The sequence below is a fragment of the Silurus meridionalis genome, chromosome 26 (genome assembly GCF_014805685.1).
Source record: "Silurus meridionalis isolate SWU-2019-XX chromosome 26, ASM1480568v1, whole genome shotgun sequence".
NCBI classification, from domain to species: domain Eukaryota; kingdom Metazoa; phylum Chordata; class Actinopteri; order Siluriformes; family Siluridae; genus Silurus; species Silurus meridionalis.
In genome coordinates this window covers 10,170,648-10,179,695 of record NC_060909.1, presented here as the reverse complement: position 1 = coordinate 10,179,695, position 9,048 = coordinate 10,170,648, and the positions used below count along the sequence as shown (strand labels likewise).

General features: G+C 35.7%; 1 protein-coding gene across 1 annotated transcript in view; it reads left to right on the top strand.

Annotated features, from left to right (window-relative positions):
- The first annotated feature begins 569 nt into the window (after positions 1-569).
- Positions 570-9,048, top strand: part of adcy7 (adenylate cyclase 7) — a 79,656-nt gene continuing 71,177 nt past the window's right edge. The window contains exon 1 of the mRNA XM_046840069.1: positions 570-873. The gene's annotated coding sequence lies outside the window, so the exon portion shown is untranslated. The remainder of the gene's footprint in view (positions 874-9,048) is intronic.

The following is a 9,048-nucleotide window of genomic DNA, read 5'->3' as shown; positions in this document are numbered from 1 at the left end:
AAGTACAAATAATGGCTCACTGCTTTAAAAAATTAAGATAGATTTATCTAATCTCTGACTTCAGATGCATCTTATAATACACATTCTAAACTTTGTCATCAAAATTATTTTCTATATTACTTCAAAAGGCAAAATCTATATGATTGTGGAGTAAATACTGAGGGAAGGGTAACTATATTACATGTTAAACTAATAATAATAATAATAATAATAATAATAATAATAATAATAATAATAATAATGATAATATCACCACCATCGCCATCAAAACCAATAATAATAAATACATAATAATATACAATAAACAAAACATGAAAGTAATGTAATATAACATGGTGTGTGCATCAAAACCATAATACACACCTATTGTGTGTATGTGTGAAAGTTTACGTGCATTTAGTCCTAAACTACAATTACACGGGACATGGAAATGCGTGGAACGCGCGTGCGAATTCGGTCCTGATTAAGAAAGAGAGAGAGAGAGAGAGAGAGAGCGCGCGCGAGTGCGCGTGCGTGCGCTCGGGCGGGTGCGCGCGCGCGCCTCTTTTCCGCGCGAGGAAAGCTCGGCTCGCGCTCAGTACGCGATCGTCTCGCGCTCGGACAAAACGTCTCCGAGCGCATGTCTCAGAGACAGAGAGAGAGAAAGACAAAAAGAGAAAGAGGGAAAGAGAAAGAGAGAGAGAGAGAAAGTGAGAGGAGGATCTGGAGCGGAAAACAAATACAAACCAAAGATACAGGTTGTGTTTTAGTTTAAGTACAGAGGAGATTCAGGAGCAAGAAGTGATATTTCCGCAAGAAAAAGAAGAAGGAGAAAAAGAAGAAGAAGAAGAAGAAAAAGACGTGTTTTGTTGTTACTCCGTTAACACAGTTCAGGTGAGTGAAATCATGAACTCGTTTTAAGTGTAGACACAAAGTCCAGGTGTTTCTTAGCTGTAAGAGGCAGGAGAATGAAATTAGATGTTACTGTTAGAAAAAAGTAAACAAAAAAAAAAGACAGTGCTTTTGTTACGACCAAACACCAAAACCAACATTTCAAAAACCAAGTAGTAAAATGGTGTAATATTCTCTCAGAAGCTCATCACAATTCAGTGTTTTAAATCTAATTATTAGCAGAGCAGAACTGCATTTAATGTCATCTCTTAATTGGGTTATTATTAGAGATTGTTCAGCACATTATTAAGATTGTCATAACTATAAAATAGAGTGTATTATATCTCATCTCTCAAAAACAACAACAACAAAAAAAAGGATTAAAAATCTCCTTTGCATTGAAGGTGCATCATTTTCTCTAATCACTGACTGGCTGTCATTATACTAGTCGTATAAAGATATCACTAATAATTAAAGAGACATCAGTTATTTGTCCGGTTTAATATTCTTCTGCATTGTCCATACATGCAGTGTTTAGAGATCGTTCATTTTCCATGAGAGCAGGTGACTTCCGGTGACACGAGCATCAGCGACAGGTGGGGAAATAATGTGGGAATAATGTGCATTTTGCACGATTGACCAAAGTGCCATTTGATAATGAAAGTTACTCTGGTGACGAGGAGATCGAACGCTTACTGGCACCTTGCACTAATAAAACTGGTGCATGTGTAAAAGTAATAGTTGTCAGTGGATGATGCAACTAACCTTCATGCCACATTTGATCTACTGCCCAAGTCCCTTCATAATTGGATTACTTTTACATTTTGTTTTGTAAATCGGAGCAGTTGTGGGCAGTGGCAGCTTTGTAGTGCTGGGATTTAAACTGGCAACCTTCTGGTTTAAAGTCTCACATCCAAAGCATGTACAGTTGAGATACAGTACATAACATACGACTCCAATTAAAGTGTCCCTTTAAACTTTCACTTGAGTAAAAGTACAAGAGTATTTGCCCTCAAAGTGTCCAAGTGCTATGATTTATTATGGCTATAATGTTCCTATTATCATTTCTATCACAAGACTCTTTGCTTAATGAACTCAGTTTTTGTGAAAGGCTCTGTTACTCTCAGCACAACAATCTATCGATAGAATGATATTAATGAGTCAAACACTGATTGATATCTAATGAATGATCATGAAAAAAATAATCATGCAGACAAGGTCTCGAGTGTTGTGGCAAGTGACAGTCAGGAGATTCTTCCATCTTTTATTTCTTACGAAATGTTCTGCTTGATGTTGAACTGATGCTGAATGAGCTTTTTCAAAACAAACAAACAAAACAAACAAAAAACCCCCGATGGATTGGGGTTTTGGTTCTGGAAGGAACGCCTGATTTAGCAAAACGTAGTTGAGTAAAAAGTACAATATTTGACTTTAAAACGTAGTGAAGTTAAAGTATGTAAGGTTGGTTGGTCTTCACCAACCTAAGTGAAGCGGCTAACAGGCTTTTTGCGTGAACATCATAACGTCCTCTACAATTTCACAATGTTCAAAACATTCTGCAAAATCCTCTATTACTGGCTTTCCCCCTCTTTACCGACGACTTTGATAGACATCACTTCCCAATACAAACACCTCAATATTATAGTTCCACACTTGATTGACAGCTTTCTGTGCAAGGAATCGGAAAAGAAAAAATAATTGCGATTCCATTTCAGTTTTGGCAGGCTACACATGCATGTGTAGCCTGCCAAAAGAAATGGAATCGCAATTATTTTTTCTTTTCAGAGAAAGTGAAAAAGCAGACGTGGCAATTAATATTGCTATTTGAATATGGCGTTGCTGAAATACACGGGAAACGCGGTTGCAAATGGACTTCGCCACATTTCAAGTGAAAAAGCAGTCACTGTGCAGTTTTTGAATTGCGTTTGGATTATGTCACAGTTCACACGGAAAATACAATTTGCAATTCCTTTTAAAAAATGTCGGGAATATCCTTCCATATTAAAGTAAAAGTCTCCCTAATAGAAACACTTCAGTAGATATAGATACACGAAAAAGCTATTTAAATACAGTAATGACTTACATTTACTTCATTACTGTCCACCGCTGGGGTTTAATTTCTAATCACGTTTGTTTGAAGCAAAATGAATCAGTTGGGCTGCTGACATTTTTCCCCTTTCTTGTTATGAGGCACAAATCAGGGCACTTAGAACAGAGGTGCCCAAACTTTTTACTATGAAGGCCCAAAAATCACATTTAATGTAGGCTCGTGTGCCACAATGTCCAATGTTATATGAAAATGTTGTTTTTACTGTAGTTCAAAAAAGCTGAAGAATGTTCAGTTTCATAATGACGACAAATTCTGTTAAAACAGCAGACAATTTTCTCTTGTCTGTGTGCCCCTACCTCCATCTCTCCATAATTAGCTGTTTATTGAATGCCACGAAGCATGCGGCACCTGACGTTTGCATGTATACACACACACACACACACACACACACACACACACATATATATATATATATATATATATATATATATATATATATATATATATATATATATATTTGGCATTAAGGACCATATCAAGCTGGCACCATAGGCAACCCTGACTTTGTGCGTCACAATGTGTCTCAATATCATATTTACATAATGTATAGATGGTATAATATTTTATATGCTTTTTCACAATGTCTGTTATCATAATAATGAATTATAGCATTAAGGTCAGTAGCAAATAGATGCTATGTTTACTATGTAATAGATAATATGAATAAACCAGCCACATGACCTTAGCAACTATCAGGATGTGTGCTGGTTATGATGAAAATTGTCATTTGTGAATATATCAATTATTTTTATATATTCGGGGTTTAACAATGCACTAAACATCCTAACCCCCCCCACCACAATACACATTAACGACATCATTAGGATGCACATTGTCTCACACACACACACACACACACACACACACACACACACACACACACACACACAAGACATTATTTGGATTGAACAGTTAATACATCATAAACACAGATCTGAATGTTTTGGGTGTTTACATAAAACACAAGCTACAGTTGTGTGCGTATATACAATCCATTTTTCTTCCTCACCAGCACATTGGGAAATGAGTGAACTCTTGGGTACGGTTGTTAGCTTGACTTAGTTGTGATTTGATGGATGCTGCAGTGATTGCAAGCTGCGTTTGCTTTCGAATAAGAGGTTTTAAAAACACTTACTCGCAGCACTCAGAACTTGCGCTTCTTCATCGGTAAACACAGAAGTGTGGAAATGATCTGCTGTTTGTATGTTTGTTGTGATGTTTGGTGCAGGAGAACATGTAAGTTAGACTTTCATTGCATTTTAAACACTGTACTTGTCCAAATAATTGAATGGAAATTTAGAAGAGTCAGGCATCTCGGGTCACTGTCGGACATGAAACGGATACTCCAGATTGGATCAGTGCCTTCTCTCGAATCCGCTCTTCTCTCCCCAGTGGATAAATCGGAGACATTTTTGCGTTGATGTAAACATTCAAAATGGCTGACGTTTTAATTCCCATGTGATCTGTACAATTCCAAGATGTCAACATACAGTAGCCTGCATTCACAACCTTAAAGGTTTTCCAGTGTTTCAGCTCTTGTTATTATTATTATTATTATTATTATTATTATTATTATTATTATTATTATTATTATTATTATCATCATCATTATTATTATCACACCTAAGACTTAATCAGTAAAATCTTAAAAAGGAAAATTACAAATTATAAAAAAAAAAAAAAAAAAAGATTTTTAAATGTCAAATTATTAAGTTCTTGTTTTTGTAGTTTATTATAGTTGATGTAGATTACTACATCACATTTATCTGGATTTTGCATCATAATATCAGATCGTGGCATATAAACGACCAATGATTGTAGGAAAAAAGTAATAAGACTTTAATTTCCTGCAACAATAATGAACCCTTGACTATCATTTGATATCAATACCAAATCCACTACAAAAATGATTCAAAATTCTTTCACTTACATGGTGTATAACCTATAAAAATAATAAAATGTATGTTAAAAATGCAGGAGATCAATGTGTTACCATTTTCATCTACAAAAGGAAAGAAAGAAAAAAATCTTTTTCATCATTATTATTTTTTCAATAATGCAACAACATTCTTCTCCCGATACTCCTATCTTGTAATTATTATTTAGCTTATACATTTGATAGCCTGTAGAATGTTAATCTATTTAGATATATGAAATTCACGAGAATATACTTGTTCTCACCAAACCACACATAACAGCCAAAACATCATTTCCAAACCGCACAGAGGGTAACTGCATGAGTCTTTTGTACAGTAGCCAACTGGTATAATGTGTTTGCCAATAACTGTTCTGCCTTCTGTCTAAATTAGCATTTCCCTTGTTAGCTACCAAAGAGGAAATGGGTATTTTGGTGAGAATGCAGCCCGGGGCGTTGATTCTCCATCCAGTCCTTTGGGATCATCAGCCACTTCACATCTGTGTTTATCTCGTTTCAGCACTAAGCACGATGTCAGCATGGTCATGCAGGCATGAAGCCGCTGATTACCTGCTCCAGGTGTGTTTAGGGTTGGAATAAATCTAAAACGATCGGACGCGATGGAGCATCTTTGGTCTTGGGGGAGTCTGAGAGCAGTGCAGTCTTATCTTCTAAACAAGCCGAGGCTTAAAGATTAGTCTTCAAACAGACAGCATGGAACTATATATATGACTCTTAAGTGCCTTGTGGAAAAAAAAAATTACCTCAACTGAAGTTTCCCAGGGATAACTACTGTGAGATATTAAAGTTGTGCATTACTGACTAACTCGGTTATATCAGTTTTATGTGCACCAGTTGGGATTTGCTCCATAAGTGCCATTTCTATACAGTACTAAAATCCTCAGCAATGATATAAAGCCCATGTATGAATTTTTTTTGTCTTGTTGGTACAGTGCCTTATAGCATTTCAGAGTGAGCTTATTTAGTTTGGTGGAGTTCACGACGAAACAGAAAATTCTTCAACTTTTCAGCTCGCTCAGCATTCTCTGCTTCTTTTTGGCTCATAGGAATACATACTGTCAGCTCACTGCAAGAGAGAGAGAGAAAGAGAGAGAGAGAGAGAGAGAGAGAGAGCACTCATCTGGAATATTTCCGGTTTATAGTCCCCCTAAACCACGCCCCCACCTGCTACATAAACATTATTGATGGGAAGATCAAATCATTTTAGTGACTTTTTAAACTTGTTCATCAAAATGAAGGAATGTTTTTTATTATATATTTTCAGTTCATTTCATTCCTTTGAAATAAAATAAAATGTTGCATTTTCAGTAAGCAGACCCCCCGTCTATATACACGTCTATATACGCCAACTTTGACTATAGTTCCAATAATGAAAATATGACAGTGCAACTAAAGAGAAGTTATGATCAACAGAATGAGTTGACGGTAAACTACTCAATTCTGTTTCCTGTACAGAACCTAGAGAGATTTTGTGATTCTTTGCTCATATGCGTCCAGTAGAAAATAAACGAATCACTCTTTAAAGACTCGTTCTTAGACTCATTGAAAATTAACGAATTATTCATGAGCAACCCATCACTACTATACATGATGTAGGGAATGACACACTTTAAAGAAGTGACTGTACATGGCAGTAGTTAGGATCGACGGGTTTTTAATTAACAGCAAGTTTTATTCCTCTTATACCTCAGCAATTGCCAGTTAACTTCTAATTCCTTGTTCCTTGTCACTTTAACATGGAGGCGTTCATCATACAACCAACAAATGGCATGATGCGAGGATTTTAAGCGCCTTTTGAGCAACCTTATCAGTTGCCAGTCGATTTAGTAATAAATGACGTATCCTTTTGACTAAGTTTGAATAAAGACGAAATACATCAGGACACTGGCAGTAACTCAACCCTTGAGTAAGTACTTGTTAGCATTTATTCAGGTCTTTTTATCAAGGTTGATTCTCGCTTTTTTGCATGTTATTCAGTTCCTGTTGTGTATCACACCTCTGTAGCACGACATGTAGCAACTCTATTATCTGCACATCATTAGTAGTTTTGACTTTTCATTTAGAAGGAAACGGTGTCATGGCTAAAGAAAGAATGTAGTAGAGAGATGTCGACATGAGCACGATGGGACTCTTCCGTTTAAGTGTAAGGAAGGGAAAAAACGTTGCTTTCAATAAACGCTACCGTCATTATTCCGATCGCCATGATTACAAGATATGTTCAATTATTTATTTCATATTCATATTCTGTTTTATGATGACTGACTACTTTGTTTAGTATACAAGCGATCCTGTGATGTTAAAGAAAGCATTTTATGACAAAAACATCAAAACCAAAACAAACAGAACTCGACAGCAACAGCATCAGTTGATGGAGGTGATGCCTCCATTTCAAGAAGGCTTTTCTTTCTTGTTATTCATTTGCATGCCTTACTTGGGAGAAGATAAGCATGCAAACCGCATAGTAAGTGTGAAGACAGCATGAAACCGAAATCATGATTTTATGTTTTTTCATGACTTTACTACTAATAACTGTTAATGGCTTAAAATAAACCATGCACCTGCTAACGCTACTAAGAAACCAGAAGATGTTTAGATAACAGGAAAAAAAATATTTTGTGTTTTAATGATAATGACATCAATAAGGACATCATAAACAAAGCAATGTTATGATTGAGATTGACTGATTAATAATAGTGCTCAGGCTTTGCTATGGTCATCCAAAGCAGGTAAACCTGCTATAATTGAAATTCCCGACCCATAGACCAAGATGGTAAATTAAACATCAGCATGTGAAACATTTGATGTCCTACATATGTAAAAGCATATCAGTAATGTCCTGCTAAAAGATTTGATATGTTCCTTAGCGAGCTTGTTTAATAAAAAAGTATAGCGAGCTACATGTAGTGATTTAGTTCATTCAAAAATGTAGTGCGCTAGTCCATTAAAAAATTTAGCAAGCTAGTCCATTAAAAAATGTAGTGCGCTAGTCCATTAAAAAATTAGCAAGCTAGTCCATATTAAAAAATATAACAAGCTAGTCCATATTAAAAAATATAACAAGCTAGTCCATTAAAAAATGTAGCAAGCTAGTCCATATTAAAAAAATATAACAAGCTAGTCCATTCAAAAATGTAGCAAGCTAGTCTATTCGAAAATGTAGTGCGCTAGTCCATTCAAAAATTGTAGCAAGATAGTCCATTCAAAAATGTAGCAAGCTAGTCTATTCAAAAATGTAGTGCGCTAGTCCATTCAAAAATGAAGTGTGCTAGTCCATTCAAAAATGTAGTGCGCTAGTCCATTAAAAAATGTAGCAAGCTAGTCCATTCAAAGATTTAGTGCGCTAGTCCATTTAAGACTGTAGCTAGTGTATTCATTCAAAAAATTTATTGAGCTAGTCCATTCAAAATTATAGCAAACTAATTCATTTAAAAATGTAGCAAGCTATTTTATTTTTGGATTTGAGCAGAATTTACTCAGCATATATCGGCATCAGCTACTAAAACCCAAGTTGTGTCTTTAATTTAGCGGCCAAGCACCAAGGTTTGGAGTTTGTAATTATTCTTCATGTTGACTAGTAACCAGGAAAGTCCTTCTGAATGGACGGTGGAGTTTTAGACAGTAACAGCACCACATCTATTCTACTGTAGTTAAGATAAAATGTGAATGCCTGAACACATTCCAGTGGCTTTTCTGTAGACTGCTTTTTTCTCGCTTGTGGCCGAGCAGAACACTTTACTCACTGTTGTTTTTGGTTTGGATGGTATGCTTTCAGACTTAATTAGCTTTGAATAAAAGTGTCTGGGAAATTACTTATAAAGAGACATGAACTGGTGAAAAAATGTGAATATGTAATGAGTTTACAAACTCCTTGAATGGGACGCAAATGAATAAAGCAGGTTTCAGCAATTCTGCAGCAACATCTGTTTCTTTTCAGACACTCGGATCTGCAGCAGTTCCACCCTAAAGTGTGTGCTTGATATCCAAATCTTTTAAAAAAAATTTTTTTTTATTTTAGAAGCCAGAATTGCATTATAGTCTTTATAGATCACCCAGAGATTCCCAAGCAATTGTGTGTGTATGTAAAAGAGAGAGCGAGTGCGATTTAGTTTGCTATCCAGCACAGCTTCATTGT